We start from the raw sequence: 19,383 nt of genomic DNA, 5'->3' as shown, positions 1-19,383 counted from the left end.
GAAACTGTTACCACCCCAGGACTGAGGCATGGAAAGAAGCTGCCATCGGGCATGAGGCATTTGGAACCGCCTACCTATTTTATATGGCACAAAAGGCATAAACAAGGGAAAGCTGCATAAAAATCATGACTAAGTTTTATTTGTACAACATATAGAAGCCTCCCTCTGCCTTCCCAGCCCTGTCTCTACCCCAATCATCTCTTGGAGAAGTGTTCAATAAGATTTCGGCTTTCTAATAATTTTATAGTCTGGAAATAGAAAATGAATTTGTGGGCTCTTTTTTCATCCTCCTCCTACCATCTGCCTCACGACAGCTGCCCAGACAAACTTACGTATTCTCCAGAGCATCTCTACTGTCATCCCCCCTCCCATGCCTGCCACGTGCATGCCATTATGTCTACCTTTCTCCAACTTCTTTTTTTTTATTATTATTATTTATTTATTTATTTATTTATTTTTTGGCTGTGTTGGGTCTTCGTTTCTGTGCGAGGGCTTTCTCCAGTTGCGGCGAGCAGGGGCCACTCTTCATCGCGGTGCGCGGGCCTCTCACTATCGCAACCTCTCTTGTTGCGGAGCACAGGCTCCAGGCACGCAGGCTCAGTAGTTGTGGCTCACGGGCCCAGTTGCTCCGCGGCATGTGGGATCCTCCCAGACCAGGGCTCGAACCTGTGTCCCCTGCACTGTCAGGCGGACTCTCAACCACTGCACCACCAGGGAAGCCCTCTCCAACTTCTTTAGGACCTTGTTATCCTCTAAGAGTGCTGTGTCTTTTCTCCCTGGACTAGCTGAATGCTGACACCCGTTATCAATTCCTATACATCTCTCCCTATTCTACCACCAAGTCTTGTCGCATATACACACACATCCACAAACATTAAAAATATATCTCTGTATAATAGCCATCCTAGCAGGTGTGAGGTGATAGCTCACTGTGGTTTTGATTTGCATTTTCTTGATGAGTAGTGATGTTGAGCACCTTTTCATATACCAGTTGGCCATATGTATATCTTCTTTGGTGAAATGTCTGTTCAGGTCCTTTGCCCACTTTTTTAATCAGATTATTTGTTGTTTTTGCTATTGAATTATAGGAGCTCCTTATATATTTTGGATATTAAAACATGAACTGTTTATGAGATATATGGTCTGCAAATATTTTCTCCCTTTCCATAGATTGCCTTTTCATTGGTGAGGATGTGAAGAAAAGGGAACCCGTTACACTGTTAATTTACATCAATTAAAATTAATTTTAAATTAATTACAATTAATTTACATTAAATGATGCAGGTACTATGGAAACCAATATGGATGTTCCTCAAAAAATTAAAAATACAATTACCATTTGATTCAGCAATCCCACTTCTGGGTATATATCCAAAGGAATTTAAATCATGATCTTGAAGAGTTATCTACACTCCCATCTTCATTGCAACATTATTCACAATAGCCAAGATATGGAAGCAACCTAAATGTCTATTGATAGCTAAATGGATAAAGAAAATGTGGGGAATATACATATATATACAATGGAATGCTACTGAGCCTTACAAAAGTAAGAAACCCTGTCGTTTGCAACAACATGGATGAACCTAGAGAACATTATGCTAAGTGGAATAAGCCAAACTCAGAAACACAAATAACTGCCATGATCTCACTTATATGTGAAATCTAAGTCAAACACATAGAAGCAGAGAGTAGGATGGTAGGTAGTTGCCAGGAACTAGGTGAGAGGTGGAAATGGGGAGGTGTTGGTCAAAGGGTACAAAGTTTGTTATACAAGATAAGTTCTGAAGATCTCATATACAAATAAGGCCTATAACTAACAATACCATATTGTATACCTAAAATTTTGGTAAAAGGGTAGACCTTAGGTTCAGTGATCTTATCACAAAGAGAAAAAAACCAAACAAAGAAACAAAAAACCAAAGGAGGCAGGAGGGAACTTTTGGAGGTAATGGATAAGTTTATGGCATTGATGGTGATGATGGTTGCACAAGTGTATATTTGACTCCAAATACATCAAGTTGTAGATATTAATTACCTTCAGCTCTTTGTAAAATAAACAAAAATTTTTTAAAAAGCTGTCAGTTCAGTGTGATCACATTTCAGAAATTTTAGCCTCCCCCCTTAAGGAAAAGGAAATTCTTCTGTGACTAGGGAAAAACCTAACCACGATGGCAGACATTGCATTGCCTGAATAAAAATTGCAATCAACTTACCAGCTAGCGCTGCAGTCATGTGAAGTGTTGGCTGGGCTGGAGGATTCACTACAGTGCTCTCTCCTGTGGCTGTCAGCAGGAGGCTTCAATTTCTCACCTCCTGGGCCTTTCCACCACCCTGCTTCTCACAACATGACAGCTCTATTTCCCCAGAGTGAGAGATCCGAGAGAGAGAGAGAAGGGGTGCCTAGGAGGAAGTGCAGTGTCTTTTATAACCTAATCATGAAAGTAAGATACCGTTACTATCACTGTGAATAGCAAGAGACAGAGATCACTGGGGCCATCTTGTAGGCTGGCACCACTGGGAAGACTTAACATGCTTTTCCTTTCTTTAGGCTACAGACCTCCCTCTCACCTCAGCTCAGGGTAAGTGAGCTAGTGGAAGGAAGGCAGGAAGCTTACTTTTATTTTTCTCAAAACTGGCGAGTCTGTCAACCCTGTGTTACTTCTCCCTCAATTAAAGAAAAAAACAATGGCTTTTGGTTCTCAACTTAAAACTGGAAAATAATGTTTACATCTTAAACTCCCGTCCTTCAGGCCCTGACCCATAATGATAATGATACGTACTTTCAAGAATTATTGTAAGGATTAAGTATATTACATACGATAAGAGTGCTCAAAAACTGTTCCCCTTTACTCTTTTTCTTCCACTTGAAATGAAAGAAAAAGAGGGAGGGAGGAAACCATTAGTGTTCCTAGATATAGACAAAAGATTTTTTTAAATGAAGATTTTAAAAGTAAATCAAACAGTGTTGTATCTTGTTTGTATTCTTGCAAGGAGGGATGATTATTGCTGGAGAAGGTGTAAAAACTACCTGAGAAAGAAAATTTTTTTTAACAGGAAGCATCTTGCATTTTTCTGAAGGAACCTGGAAATGAGGGGTCTGTATATAGGGTATGGACTGCTGTCATTCCTTGGAGATAAACCTAGGAGGTGGCTATTTTATCAGAATCCAGAACACCTGCCACGGACAGCAATGTGAAGATTTTTACACTTGTCCTCACATAAGGGGGGGAAAAGTGATGCCATTGAGGTAATCACCGGAAATACTCACCAAAGAGAATACAGCAGGTGACAGAAGATGTCGCCACAGGCTTTGGATTCTCTGGGGTCACAGCACTTAGACTACTGGACCATGATCTTCAGCAATCGGATTTCTAGTCTCCAAATCATGTCTTTAAGGACCATGCAAATTACCAGTCGAGGACTTCAAATTTAAATTGTTGCCCTCTTTAATTTTAAGTGAAACCTTAAGTACATCATGCTTTCCATAGTAGTCATCTTGTTGTGTTTATTCAACAAAAATTTATGACTATCTTAGGAATTGTTTTCCTTATTTGCCCATGTCATTAGTCAGAGAATATTAGGAACAATTGAAAAACATGTTTCAGTACTACCTTACTTGAAATTGACCACTGTTTTTAGTACTGCTGTAAGTTTTATTCCCTACAAAACAGGAATATTGATCAATTCTACTTTGTCTGATTCCCATAAAAATTATGCTGCTTTTATAATTACATATTCTCCCTTGGAAAGTATATTTCTGACAGGGGGAAACTTCCATTTTGATGAAACACCAAAAATTAATAAATCCTCCACTTAAATTTTAAATATGTATTTATTGGAAGAATTTTTATAGAATAGTTTTTGGTCTCTATATTCAAACAGTATTTCTCCTCCACTAACCTCATATTTCCAGTGCTGAGGGGTGTAGATAGTTTGTTTTCTCTGTAGGATCTCTGGTCCTGATGCATTCTCTCATAATACCAGAGGGCCATCAGAGAATTCCCGGAAGTCATTCCTCTACAGGCACAGCAACCAATAATGTAACTGTCCATGGAAGTGACTGCAAACTACATAAATCTATCCTATTTGATACAAAATAAATGTAATGGATGCAACTCAACTTCCATTTAGCTGGACCCTCAAAATGCCCTCAACAACTCGAGTCACATGAAAAGAATCAAAAGAAGTCAGGGTTGAAAGAGAGTAAAATAAAGTTAAAGGATTAAAAATTTAAAAAAAATTTTTACATACTCAATTCAGTTTAAACACATAACTAGATCCCTTCCAGGCATAAATCCTCCTCTGGGCACTTATAATAATTACTTTTCAATGTAAAGTTTTTATTGAAGATAACTTTCCTTCCCCTCAAATTATAAGTATATGTTTTGATAAAGTTTTTTTTTTTAATTAATTTATTTATTTATTTATTTTTGGTTGTGTTGGGTCTCCGTTTCTGTGCGAGGGCTTTCTCTAGTTGCGGCGAGCGGGGGCCACTCTTCATCGCGATGCGTGGGCCTTTCACTGTCGTGGCCTCTCTTGTTGCGGGACACAGGCTCCAGACGCGCAGGCTCAGTAGTTGTGGCTCATGGGCCCAGTTGCTCCGCGGCATGTGGGATCTTCCCAGACCAGGGCTCGAACCCGTGTCCCCTGCATTGGCAGGCAGATTCTCAACCACTGCGCCACCAGGGAAGCCCCTTTGATAACGTTTCGTGTGTACATACTCTTGTTACTAGTACTCAGATAAAAAAAACAGAACATAATCAGTGCCCCAGAAGGCCTCTTGTGCCTCCTCCCATCACTATCCCTCACAGGGTTAACTGCTATTCTGAATTCTAAAATCACAGGTTAGGTTTACCTGGTTTTGAACTTTATATAAATAGATTCATACAATATGTACTCCTCTGTCTGATTTCTTTAGTTCAATATCATTTGTGAAATTCACTTTCATTGTTGCATATTATAGTTCCTTCATTTTCATTGCTGTATAACCTTTAATCGTGCGAATATGCCACAATTTATATACTTGTTCTATGATTGATAGGCATTTTGGAAGATTCCAGTTGAGTGTATTACTAATAGTGCTGCTGTGAATATTATTTTTTATGTCTTTGTGTGTAGAATGAAGTTCTGATAGTTATACATCTAGAGTGATAATTGCTGGCTCATAGAGTATTGTTGTTCAGCTTCAGAAGATACTGCCAAAAACTTTCCCAAAATGTTGTACTAATTTACACATATCTTGGCTGAAACTTGGTGATATCTGTCTTTTTCATTTTAGACATTCTGTAAGGTTTATTTATAGTAATACCAAAATGTTATAATTGGCATTTCAGTGATTACCAATGAAGTTTACCAACTTTTCATATGATTATTGACCTTTTGGATATCCTCTTTTATAAAGTATCTACTTAAGTCTTTTGGCTATTTTTTCTATTTGTCATTGTCATATATTCATTACAGTGCTTTATATCTTATGGCTGTGCTTAGATTGGCTGCATCTTTTAAAGAAATATCTAAATGAAATAAGAAGTGTAGAAATTTTAAGTGCATGTGTGAAATGTTATGACTTAGATGGAAAGCAAGTGACTATGTTTAGTACTATCACCTAGGAGATCATTTGCATTCTCATATCTTTTAAGAACTATTTTTTTCTCGTTCTTATTTATAATCATTTAACAAATATAGGTTATCAAAGATTATATATAATGCTCTATAAAGACCTTACTCCAATTAGAATATTGGGGGTTGTAAGCTTTTATTTTCTAAATTCTCAAATGCTTTGAAAGGAGCTTATTGTGAATGCACTTTTTTAAGCAGGAAGTAATTTTTTTTTAAATTATGGTCTTTTTACTCTACCCACAATTCTTAATAGGTTTTCTTTATTTGGTCAGATTTGACAGAAATTTTCAGCATGATATTTGCAATGTCCATTATGTTTACAAATTCAGTAAAATTCTAAAACTAAAACACATTCCAGATTTCATTATGAGTTTTCCTTCACGCTCTTTATAAGAGCTCTAATATTTGTCCAGTGTATTAGAATGTTTTCTGGCATAGTGCTAACAAAATTAATATTGCCAGAGTGTTAATATTTCTCAAGTTTCTCACTTTCATTATGTTTCTCCTTTCTTCTAAATACTTATTCTGCACTACTCAAAAATATTCATTCCGTTAATTAAGTCACTAGACATAATCAAAAGTGAAAGAAGGTATATTAAATACACTTCTCTTAGGGTAGAATAATTCAAACAAGCTCTCCTCAAAAGCACAGTATGAGCAGAGTATGGGAGAAAAAGATACACTTGTTTACAGCCCTGGTCTCCTAAAAACTATGAAAGGAAAAAATTGTCAAGGTTTTGCCATAAATGATGAATCATCAACAATATTGTTATTTTGTTTTCACAAATTTAAAATTCACACACATTAGTCATATCCAAAGATCTCAAAGATAATTTCCAGCTGGATATAATGAAACCCATGTTAAGAATATTAATCAAATTAAAGCCAAGATTCTGGGAATAATTTCTTTTATGCAGAAAGTTGCATTGCTGGTTTCTCCTCTTATATTAATATCAATAGTTTTATACAAAGCAGGAACTTAAAAAAAAAGAGAGAGAGAGAGCAAAGACTACAGATGATGTAAAGATGTGATGATTGCAGTTAATTTTTGTCCCCTGTCTGAGCACTGGAAAAAAGACACCTCCTAGAACTGAAAATTGTTAACATTTAGATTACATATTCCTTCTTTTTAAGCTCATCTATAAGATGGTCAAAAGCAAGAGGCTTTTGTTAACACTACAGGTTGGATTGTCTTAGGCTTTGAAAATGTGATTTAAATAGAGAAGGAATCATTATGGACGAGCATATTGGATTTTGCAAGTATTTGACTGTTTTGGTACTTCAAGCCTGAATGTTTTCCAACTCTCTGTACCATAGATGCTTCCCACACACTGAAATGTCTTACTGTTGTATTCAGAGCGAAGGAAACCAGGCAAGGAAGTCTATCTTCCAAAGAGAGTCCCTCTATATATAACATTCATTTAGCTGTCAAAACAGAAAAAGGCTGCCTGACAAATGTCTAAATATCAGAGTGTTCATGTAGGCTCATTGTCTGAGGTTTGTGTTTTAAATTTACATTTAAACATGTTTATTATATTTATTGCTCATATAAAGATTTTCCCATTTTAGTTTTAAATGATGTGTGTACTATTTTTTTGCAGTTATGAAAAGTCACATTTTATGTGGTAAAGATGAATTAGCTGTCTTTAGTAGAGTTTTATATATCAGGAGGCAGAAACATAGATGAAAAAGAGTTTTTATATTATTTGACTCATAGCCTTTAGTAAGACTTCATAAAAAATACAAATATGGCACAATATTGTTTCTTTTTTCCAGATTATTATCACAAATAGAACCGTTAAAGGTCTATGTATCTTCCTCTGCTCCAAATAAAATTAAGTATTGTACTTTTAAGTCCATAAGCTTTGCTTGGAATAGAATTGGGGCTTAAAAGATATGCTAGAATCTTCTGAAGGCTTCAGGTGCATTCAAATTCTGCACATATACAAACTCAGGGAAAAACGTATGATAAGCAAAGTTAGGTTTTGGAGTCCTGTTATCTCTCTTTCTGTGCCTTTTTCATTTCTCTTCTAGGGTCTCTTCCTTCTGGATGCCCAATAATCCATTCCCATGTTAGTTGCTTTCTTCCTTGAAGGAAAGCTTTATGATTGATCAATTCTTTCAAATAAAGATATAATGATTTTTTTTTTTCCATCTGGAAGATTCCTTGTGCTATTTGGATTTAAATAAAATTTTCTGGAGAATGTGTGCTTAACCCAAAGAAGTACAGTTTTGTTTTTTGTTTTTTTTTTTAAAGAAGCCAAACATGAAAGAGTACATTTTTTTTTTTTAATTTTTTTTCTTTTTTTAATTTATTTATTTATGGCTGTGTTGGGTCTTCATTTCTGTGCAAGGGCTTTCTCCAGTTGTGGCAAGTGGGGGCCACTCTTCATCGCGGTGCACAGGCCTCTCACTGTCGTGGCCTCTCTTATTGCGGAGCACAGGCTCCAGATGCGCAGGCTCAGTAGTTGTGGCTCACGGGCCCAGTTGCTCTGCGGCATGTGGGATCCTCCCAGACCAGGGCTCAAACCCGTGTCCCCTGCACCGGCAGGCAGACTCTCAACCACTGCGCCACCAGGGAAGCCCAGAAGTACAGTTTTAATGTCTGGATTCTGATGTCCTCTTTGTCTTCTCACTTTATCTTTATTTTTTGGGCTGGCCAGGTCCCGGGGCCTAGGAAACCTTCCAGAGTGGTCTCTAGCTTTGGAGGCAGGGGGTGCTCCTGAAGAGGAAGGGGCTGTGACTGAGGCAGTGGATGCTGCTCTCTGGATTCCAATGTCCTTCCTTCCTTCTTTCCTTCCTTCCTAAGACAGAGCAAATTGGGCTCTTGGGTGGGCTAAGGGTATAGAGTGTAGGGTAAAGGATCTTAGTGAAGGCTAAGTTGAAAGCATTAAACACAAATAAGGCAAGAACTTGATTGGGTGGTGATAGTTCAGGCTCTGAACAAAAAAAGTAATAAAAGAGGGAGGCTTGGAGCTTGTGTACAGTTTTAAGGCACCGTTTCCGAGAAGACTTCAAAGACTGGAGTCAAGCAGTGAACACTGTAGATAGAGTTCTCTGGTCCCTAGGCTAGTAGCATCTGGAAAGAATCCATTGTTATATTGTCCTAACCAAGTGCTTTAGAGATTGGCACAGAGTTCAAACGACACGAAGCTCTCAGTCCTGACCCACATAGTGTGAACAGCTTCTCCTTATAGCTTTTAAAGATCCTGACTATATTTGGTTCTTCTGGAAATGGAACCTATCTGGGGCGCAGGGCAACACCGAGGAGATGCTAAAAAGTTCTCCTAATTTTTCCCATATCTGCCAGGGATGGTCAAGGGACCTAATCAGAGAACCCTTGAAAATCACAGGTACCTTTCCATTTAAAGTACCTGTTACTGAACGTAAATTCGTGTGCCTGATGAACAGTGAGGCCAAACAAAGATGTCAGTTTGGAGCAGAGAAAGGTTTATTGCAGGGCCATGCAAGGAGACAGGTGGCTCATGCCCAAAATACCCGGAACTCCCCGAAGGGTTTCAGCAAAGCATTTTTCAAAGCCAGGTGAGGGGTGAAGGAGTGTCCCAGGGTATGTGATCAGCTCACACACAATTCTCTAATTGGTTGATGGTGAGGTAACAGGGCAGTTAATATTATCAATCCTTAGGAGCCCGTAGGTCTGGGGGTTCATGATCATCAAGTAGTTAATTTCTTCCATTTGATGGTGGATTTAGCATCTGTAAAACAACTCAGGAAGTGTGCAGATACTATTACCTACGGACTTCAGAGAGGAGCTACAGCAGATGATATGGGGGAGTTATCTGTCCTGGGAAGGCCTCATAGGGTCCTGCTAGGTTGCACATCCATGTTTCCTTGGTGCAACTTACTTATTTATTAGTTCGTTCATTCATTTATACATTGAAGTAAAATTTATTTTACTTGTACCCTAGGAGATGGGATTCAGTGTTCAAGAAGATAAACAAGGTCCCTGTTCTCATAGAAGGATCTGGACAATGAATGAGTAAGTAACTTATACCACTCAATTCTCACTTTTAATGAAAAGTCCTTATTTCAACAGGTTTGTTTATTGATAATGAAGGACCTAAGATTTGTGAAAGGGCATAACCAAAATAATTTATTCATAAATATTCAATAATATCTTATAACTGACAATACTAGATACATCAGAAATTATAGAGAATGCTCAATAAATGCATGCAGCTTTAGAAGGGGTCAAAGGAAATCTTATTTAGATTACCCATCCTTTGTCTAATGCAATCAGATATAATATTTAGGAATTTGTATCTGTATGTAGGTACCTGAGTTAAGAATTCAAGAGTAAAGGAGACAACTTGACTCTTTTATCAATTTGCATTTTTATCAAGACCACTTATTATGTGGAGGTTTTATCTTTTCATGTCATTGCATTTAAAAATAAAAGGTTATTGTAAAATCTGGCATCATAAGGCACGTATCAAAGGATCTTCAAGGAAACTCCAAGTCATTTGTGAATCAAAGCAGGTCTTTTCATAAGTATGGTGGCAACTCGTGGCAGTATTGAATTTTAATGCAGAGTACTTTCCTATCTTATCAGAAAGGTGTGATTCTTTAAGAAAAAGAAAGCTACTCTAATTATCAATACATGACATGATTATGTGATTAGGCCTTAGACACTGACATCTTTAAACCATGTTCTAGCTAGGTAAAGTTCGTTGTTTACTGAGCATACACTATGTTCATTGTGTGGCAATGTAATACATAGATGGATAAGATATGAATCATACACTTAAGAAGGCTTTAACAAGGTTTATATTGGCTTCCTTCATTCCAGATAAGTTGATATAAGCATTCCGACCTTCCATATTACCATACTTGTCATAGTGCCTTGCTTCTATGATCTTGCTTAGCCAGTATTTTTGATTGAGTGGAAAGTGAGTGTAGGGAGTGATGACACAGTCATAACTTAATGGGCTAGGTCTTCCTCAGGAGGAAGATACTAATGTATGCTCTTTGAGACAGATGGAGATGATATACTGTACCCTCAAGCCCTCTACCATTTAAGCCAAGTTTTCATCTCTGGAGGAAGAATTCTAGGACGAGCATAACAGCCTGAATGGTCTCACTGCAGGTCGCTAGATAAAGTGCTTGTGCCATCTCTTCCAAGAGCCTCTAATGATTTTTCTGCAAAGGCACCTCCATTGCATCACTGCCAGATGGAAAGTTTACTCGTGGCTCCTCTCCAGTTTGAGCCAGGCCATGCTTCCTCTGAGGGCCATACGGTTCAGGCTAGCTGGTTAATTAACAAGCTCTTAACAAACACCTACTCTGTGTGTAGCACTGTGCAGTTCTGCTCTCTACCTATGCAAAGCCTACTCACACATCACAGCTCAGCTCCAGGCTCTACTCCTTTGTCTCCTCTACTGATTCTAACCTATGTTGATAAACCCTGTGGGAATGATCATCTGAACCATTTGGCATTTTAATATTTGTTTATCATTGGATTTTTTATTGATATCTAAGTGTACACTTTAATTTCTAAGCACAACCGTAAGCACAAAGACTTTATTTTTCTATTGTTACTTATTATAGTTGAAGATTACTTTGTGACTAATTTATTGTTTCTTAAAATACTGTTTCCCAAAAGTGTTTCAGGAAATGCTAGTCCTTAAAAAAATTCTGGGAAAAAGGGCAGGTGGTGATGTGAGACGGTCGCATAGGTTTGTGAAAAGCTGTACACCATTTCTTCCCTCTTAAAAATACATTGAAGACAATTCAAACTTTGCAAATTCATGTGTTAAAGATAAAATTTTAACTCTGTTTTCCCTAAATTTAACCAATTCCTTGTTTAATGTGATCAGATATAATCTTCAGGAATTACGTCTTTATTTAGATAACTGAAGTAAGAATTCACTATTAGAGATAGAAATTTAAACTTGGTGTGGTTTGTTTTTCTGATAACAATAAGATACCTTTTACCTTTTCGTATGGGTATATTTTCAAACGAAAGCCCCTCCCCTGTCCTTTTACGGAACACCATTTAACATCCCTCAAAACCAGCACTCTACAGAATAATTTTGGGGAAATACATCTTTGCATTGTAGGCAATAGTTACTGCTAGTGGTATGATCAAAGTAGATGCTACATCTGAGAGGTAGCATCTGTTTGGCTCATGGCTGCGGTGAGGAATATCCTAGATGTCCAGGAACTTTGTACAGGCAGGGGTTAAGTTCTCTTACTTAGCCTTTGAAGCTGTGATATAAGTGATACAAGAAAAACAGGTGTAACATCTATCATCCCAGTGGTAGCAAGGTCCATTCAGTTGATCAGATTATCTCTGTCACTAAACAGAGAAGGACTGTCATTTGGTCAAAAGTGTCTAAAGCTCAGCTCCTATGCTAGAGTCTTCCAATAAGCTCAGGAGACATTAAACCAGACAGTTTCCTTGTCATCAGACGTGAAACTACAAGGAAGTCCATAGCATTATTTAGTTGCACAGGGTACGTTTTATGAAATACTGTGCCTGAAAAGTCAGAAGGAGGAAAATCACTCCAACAGAAGTAGTGTTTCTATGTTTTCTAACATAGGAAGTGGTGTTTTCTAAGTTTTCAGATAAATGGCTACAGAGTTTAGGAAAATGTTCAGGAATTGATGCTATGTCTTATTTTTGGCAATGTCAATTAGAGATTTTTGCCAGGTTTCTCCATTGTAAAATTTCACATTTTTCTTTTGAAAGTAGTAAATATGTTGTAGAGAGATACTTTGAGACTATGCAAATATTTTGTTTCTCATCATACTTTCACCCAGTAATTTTAGCATTAATTGATGACTCCTGCCTTCAGTATCTATTACTAAAATGTTCACCAAATGGCAACTTTCTATCATTCCTCCTACATTTATTAATTGCAATCCTAGTATAAGGAAGAGCTACCCCTTTTACCCCATTTATTTGTTTATGTATTTAATTACTTATTTATATCAATATAGACTCATGGAGATTTATTTTATTTGATGTGCTATTATCCATTGCTTATTACTGTTTAGTTTTTTCCTTAAATTGTCTCAGCTTTAGCTGTTGGAAACATCTTTAAGTTGGCTTCTGTGACCTTCATCCTTTTTTTGTTTTAACACTTCCTTACTTTTCAGAACTCTAAGATATTCCAAGCTCATCTTGGACTTCCTCAGTAATTTCCCAGCCCTAGAATCAGTAATTTTTCAAGTGTTTTTGTTTCTTTTGGAGAATTGTTTATGGAAACCAAGATCTAGGCATAGAGTGTTCTCATTGCTACTGGGATGTCATTGCTGTTATGCCATCTCAGTGAATACAGCTAGAAAATATTTGTATGTATAGTAACCCACGTATATACACATCTACATCTATTTCCTAACAATTCACATTATTTCTAATAAAATCCATCAGTTCCAACTGATATTTCCAATTCCAATCTAATATCACCTAGTTCATTCTAGCCTTCTCCTTTCCTTATTTGTAACTCCTTTCTCTGATAGTGAGAAACCTGTGTCTCATTACCCACAATCCATTACTATCAGATACACTGACATACGATAGTCGCAGAATTGCTAATTCATACTCCAGTGAAATCAAATTTACCAACTGAAGCATTATATTTGTGTATAGTTCTTTTTTTCCTTAGACTTACAGTATCTTGTGAAAATACTTTTATTTTTTTTATGGAGTTACTTAGTCTATTTTTCTCTGACCCCTGCAGTGGGACTATTTATTCATTTGTAATAGGATTAAGTTTATTTGTTATTTTTGTATTCCATTTTCAGTCCTTCCCCTATATCCAGTTTGAATTTAATTATTTATTGCTTCTGTTTATGAAATATTGCTATGATTCTAAGATGCAGAACTATACATAAAGGTACACTCAAAGAAGTTTCTCTTCCTCTCCTTCTTTTCTGATCCACTGCTGTTCTCATTCCCCCATCCTTTCCACTCTATTCCCACCACCCCAGAAGGTAACCCATCTCATTTGTTTCTGAATTTTTTTACCTGAATTACTTTTTGCACTAATGAGCAGATATACTGATATTTTCTTACTTTTCTTTCTTTATGAAAGGCTGTATGCTATATTCTTTTGTACTTGCCTTTTGCACTTAAAAATCCATCCTGAAAATTACTCCATGTCAGTAATAGAGATCTTCCTCATTCATTCTTACAGCTGTATATGGAGCACCTAACATTTTTAAGGGTCTGTACATACAAACTGATGAGAACGACTAATTGTATTCATTGACTGTGATGACTACTTATATTCAAATCAAAATAAAATACCCCATGACTTGCCGCCTGAATTTTTATCTCCTCCCTGGCTTCATGAATCAGGAAACATACATGTGTCTAACTTAATTTCATGCACATGCTCTGGCTGGTGCTTATCACTCTCTTCCTTCCTGTTTCTTCTTGCTCAAGTTGGCTTTTGTTTCATCTTGTGGTTTCATGTTTGAAATGAGTCATTAGTTTCTGGTTCTCGCATTCTCTGTCTTGCCTCCAGGCACCTTACATCAATATCGGTTCTACCTTGGCAACACCACAACTCCTGGCCTGTGTGTCAGTTTCACTGTAAACTCCCCTGGTCATGGTGGTCTTGCTTTTATAACCAGACCTAGTCTAGCTGAGTCTAATCCAGCTAACTCTACTCCAGATTTTTCTTTTGTCTCTGACTTCTCTGCGGCCCTCACTCACTCTTAGGCAAAATACCTGGGATACTGTCCAATTTTCAGAATAAGGCTTGGCTTTAAATTTTAGCACTTTTTTTTTTTTTTGAAAGAGGCTTACTTCTTTTTACTATATCTTTGCAATGCTTTTGCTCTATTCATTTATGACACTGTTAAACAGTTCCCTGATGAAATTCATCCATTATGGTAAATGTTTTCACTTCATGGAAACCTACTGAAATGGAAAGTATTTTGAAAATAAAGGAAACCTATTTTTGAAGACTATGCATGACCAGATTTAGCAAATGTTGATAGCTTGGAAATTCCTGATACTTTAAAGGAAGAGGGGAAAAAAAATACAGTTCTGTGCTAGAAAGTTCTTAGTCTGCACATGTAACTTTATTTTTATAGATGTAGTGATTAAAATCTTGATTCATTGTTCCAGGAAGTCTAACTCATAAAAAACAAACTTTCCGATTATCCAAATAAGTGCACACACAAATCAAAATGCAGGAATGATATCTCTATGTTTAACTTTCTTCTCACTAAAATGTTATGAGATTCTGTTCATTCCCTTTTTCTGTTGATACACATAACAGTTTAGACATCTGGATTTGAGCTATATGAAAAGCAGGGGACAGCCATTAGAAGGAATAAGTAGAAAACATATGCCGTGAATATTTGTGATAAAACAAGGCATTTCATTATCCACATGCAGTTGGAGACTTTTTTCTACTTTCTCATCTTTGGCAGAAATCAATTTAACTCTCTTTCACATCAATAGAACATCTCCTAGATGAACCCCTGAGGTGGGTCTATAAAGGGTATCTGATTTTTTCATTAATGCAAAGCTATTAAAGCCATAAATAGGGCTTAACAGCATTCAACATTCATTGCAGAAGGGCTCCTCTAGCAAAGTTGTATACAGAAAAAAAGAACAATTTCCTATAAATTCTGGCATTTAAAGGTGGGAAGTGATCTGAAAATTGTACGATGGAAATGTAGGTTCTAAGGATGAAAATAGGACAATAGTGGTCAGATCTGAAGAATTCACTTTTTTTTCCAGATCAGGTTTAATTTTGCTTACACTATAAATGGATACACACATACTTGATACTCTAAAAATACACTGTGTATATTTACTTGCCACAGATGTCTGATGAGTCACTGTACAATATGTTTGGGATAGGTGAAAATGATTTGAACATCTAATGGAATAGCAACTAAATATAGTATTTTAAAATAAATTACAGAGGTTAAACATCCTGAGACATTTTAAGGTTAGCTCTGCCTAATTGATAAACAGGGTATTCGTTTGTCTTTTTTCTCTGCATTTCTCATTTTTTGAGATCAGATAGCTTGTTCTACCAAATAATTTCTGAGATATCCCATCTTCTTTCTAAATGCTCCTTTTTTTTTGAGACGAAGAGTTAAGAGTAGGAACTAAGGTTAGTGTGAAATGTCTAGGTTAACATATTAACTAACTAATAAAACCTAGACGTTATGTTAGGTGTTGGAAATATAATAGTAAAAAAAACATGGGCCTTGCCCTCACAGAGCCTATAGCCTATTATAGTCCAAGTAAGAACATATATATATATATATATATATATATGTGCAGGTTGTTAAAGAGCTATGAGGGGCAGCAGTAGGATGCCAAGAAGATAACGAGTGGGTGAAGTGATCAACTCCTATAGGTAGGTAGTCATGAAAGAGTTCCCTCCTGAAGTTTGAAGAGAAAACCATATGAAAGCTAGCAGAAGAATACTCTAGATAGAGAAAGGAGCTTGTCATGTCCAGGGATCTGAAAAGAGGCCAACCTAGCTAGAGTACAGTGCAGAGAAGTTCAGATAGGAAACAAAAAAATGGAAGTTGAGAAATTGGAGTTTTCAGTGACGAAGCTGTATGGCAAAAGCAGATGGCATCTGGAGGGATGGGGATTGGTAGTCAGAGGTAGAAAGAGGAAAGTTTAAACTTTCAGATGTATAGCAGCTCTAGATGATTGCAAAGTTTGCAGTGTTACCTAGCAGACCTGGGGGATGAAGTGGCAACATTGTGAGAGTTATCGAATGAAAAGATGTCAAGGAATGTTAAGAGAAGGCTGTTAAAGGGTCCACATGGTCTTTGAGACCAGGCTAAGTATTATAGAAAGCAAGACTCTTTTAACATATGGGAAGTGTACATTTTGTTATTATGCTAAATTCAAACCTCTATGATTAGAACATCTTTACTAGTTTCTAAATGGGCAAGACTTATTCAAAACATTAAGGATGTTCAGTTTTCTTCACGTACATATGGGATAGTGAGAAATTTGTTGTACTTTGACTGAAACTGTCATTTTTACATTCAGCAACCAATTGTCTGTATTGTAGCAGAAACAAATAATCCAGTCATTAAAATAATCAGAGGCAGTGATTCTCAAACTTGCCTGAGTGTAAGAATCACCTAGGATGCTTGTGAAAAGTGAAAACTCCTGGGTCTAATCCCAGATTTACTGACTCACAATCTTCTGGAACAGTGTTTGGAAATTTTCATTTTTAATAAGTACCCTAAATAATTCTTTTTTTTTTAAATTTTTATTTATTTATTTATTTATTTTTGGCTGTGTTGGGTCTTCGTTTCTGTGCGAGGGCTTTCTCTAGTTGCGGGGAGCGGGGGCCACTCTTCATCACAGTGCGCGGGCCTCTCACTATCGCGGCCTCTCTTGTTGCGGAGCACAAGCTCCAGACGCGCAGGCTCAGTAATTGTGGCTCACGGGCCCAGTTGCTCCGCGGCATGTGGGATCTTCCCAGACCAGGGCTCGAACCCGTGTCCCCTGTATTGGCAGGCAGACTCTCAACCACTGTGCCACCAGGGAAGCCCTAAATAATTCTTAAGATCAGGAAAGACTGGGAAAAGCTGCTGTAGTGGAAATACAACATACTATGAATGAGGAAATATGAATTCTAGGCCCATTTCTCTGCTAACCAGCTTTTGATCCAATTACTTAATCTTTCTTGGTCCTCAGTTTCCTTTTCTACAAAATGATTATTTTGAGGCTCATCCATAAAAGTTTCCTAGCATCAGCACTTCCATCTATGGTCTGTGTAGGAAATTTTCCATATACATTAAGTTAATAGTTTAAGTCTTGTAACTTCAGGGAACATTTAAGAAAACAGCAAATTACAAGTGATTTGCTAAAGATTCCATGAAATTAATAAGAAGGCATTTTTCTTATTTTCTGGTATTTTCAAGGACTGGCCACTTTACCATATCTTTGTGGAAATAATCTAAGAGATTTTCTGGCTCTCTTCTTTTGAATCTCCTTAAAAGTTTCCACTCAAATAGCTAATCAAAAGAAAAAACAACTCAGTAAAAGTTAACAGTCTTAAACCCAAAATATATTTATTAAAATAACTATTCTTATAGTCAAAGGAAACCGTGACAGACAGCAAAAGAAATATAATTTTTAACAATAATGTTTTATATTAAAACATGTTTTATGTTTTAGATTTAAAAGGCATGTGTACCACTAGTAATATAATATAATATAGCTCCTTAGATGTCTAGTACAGTGTTTTTAAAGCTGTGGGTTGCAGTGTATTAGTGGATAGGAACCAAAAATGCTTTTGCAGAATAAATTGAACACAATAAAAAAATCAAACACATATAGTAGGTTAAGTATTATTTTGTGAACGTTCTTCTTCAGGTATATACTCATATATATAGACATATTTTTGTATATATGCATATCTATAAACACATGAGATTTTATACAAAATGAATTTCTCGCTGTGGTCATATACATATATAATATGCATTATTTACTGCTATATTACAAATAATTATTAGTTTTGGATATTAAGTTAGGCCTGTGAATACTGTGCCTGAAAACATGAGGGAAAAAATATATCTCAGGCTCCAGTGAAATATGAGCACGAACTCAGTGAGCTCTGACACCACACAGTTAGTGTTCTGTCTCCAGATATCCAGGTACAAAGACCCAATAACATTGATGCTTGGCACCAGAATCTAAATGAAGCACAGTGTTATAAGGGAAAGTCAACCCTGTTCAAAATCATACTCAACGCTCTTTACTACCTACCTCATAGGTAGATTGAAATGTCAGTGTCCATTATTTGCTGTAAACTTCTTGAGATCAGAGACCCTGGCTTCTGTTCAAGACAAAATCAGTTTATTTTCATTGGTATGGGGAAAACCTGAGGATTTCAACTGGATTTACTAATTTTCTTTCAATAAGTAGTGATATTTTAAAAAGAAGAATTGACCATAGCTCCTTAATTTGGCATATACAAGTGTTTATGACTTTGAGGAATATATTTAGATGAAAAATGATTTGGGCTTCCTTGCATGTCTTTTCCCTGAACCTGATACATACAGCCCTATGTCAGGTCCAGAACACATGACAAAAAAGCAAGTTGTTGGGCCTCCAGTGACAACATGGAATTTGAAGTTCTAAGAACTAGATGTTCATTGAAAAATTGAACTGCAACTTGCCAAGGTCAGAGAGTGACATTTTCATAAATTAACGCTATCAGAAGCTGCTGGAATTTTCACAATTGTCTTATTTGAAACCAGCAGACATTTCAGTAGAGGTCATGCTGATTATGCTGGGGGTAAATCTGAAGACTTTCCATGCATGTAAGAATTTTATCTGAATACATAGTGATAAAACTCAAATATAGATCTATACTTATGCTTCAGAAAAACCCTATATTTGTATGCTTAGTGCCTCTTCAGTTGCTCTAAAATATGTTTCTCTTTTTACGTACTTAAACTTACATATCGCTTTTGGTAGTTTTTATCTAGAAGTAACAAAAATCTTAAACTATAAGTTTCAGTTTGATAGACATAGATTTGCACTGCAACTAGACAATGGAATAAGAAATGATAAAACTACAGTGAAGAAGTGACAGAGGCTAACAGAAAGAGAAGGAGAACTAATTTTCCACTTACTTTGACTATGTAATAATTTCTGAACAGTTCATACCTGGGTGAACTCTGAACACAGGAATTGATTGGGAATTACTAAATATTTATTTCGCGTTTTGCATTTGCCATTAGGTCATTAGGTATAGGTCATACATGAAGAATATTCTGAAA

General features: G+C 36.6%; 1 long non-coding RNA gene across 1 annotated transcript in view; it reads left to right on the top strand.

Annotated features, from left to right (window-relative positions):
* Window positions 1-19,383, top strand: part of LOC137770642 (uncharacterized) — a 629,331-nt gene that overhangs the window by 331,969 nt on the left and 277,979 nt on the right. The window contains exon 2 of the long non-coding RNA XR_011075201.1: window positions 9,552-9,622. This is a non-coding gene — a long non-coding RNA (uncharacterized lncRNA). The remainder of the gene's footprint in view (window positions 1-9,551; window positions 9,623-19,383) is intronic.

The sequence above is a fragment of the Eschrichtius robustus genome, chromosome 10, assembly GCF_028021215.1.
Source record: "Eschrichtius robustus isolate mEscRob2 chromosome 10, mEscRob2.pri, whole genome shotgun sequence".
Taxonomy (NCBI): domain Eukaryota; kingdom Metazoa; phylum Chordata; class Mammalia; order Artiodactyla; family Eschrichtiidae; genus Eschrichtius; species Eschrichtius robustus.
This window is presented reverse-complemented; position numbering and strand designations above follow the sequence as displayed.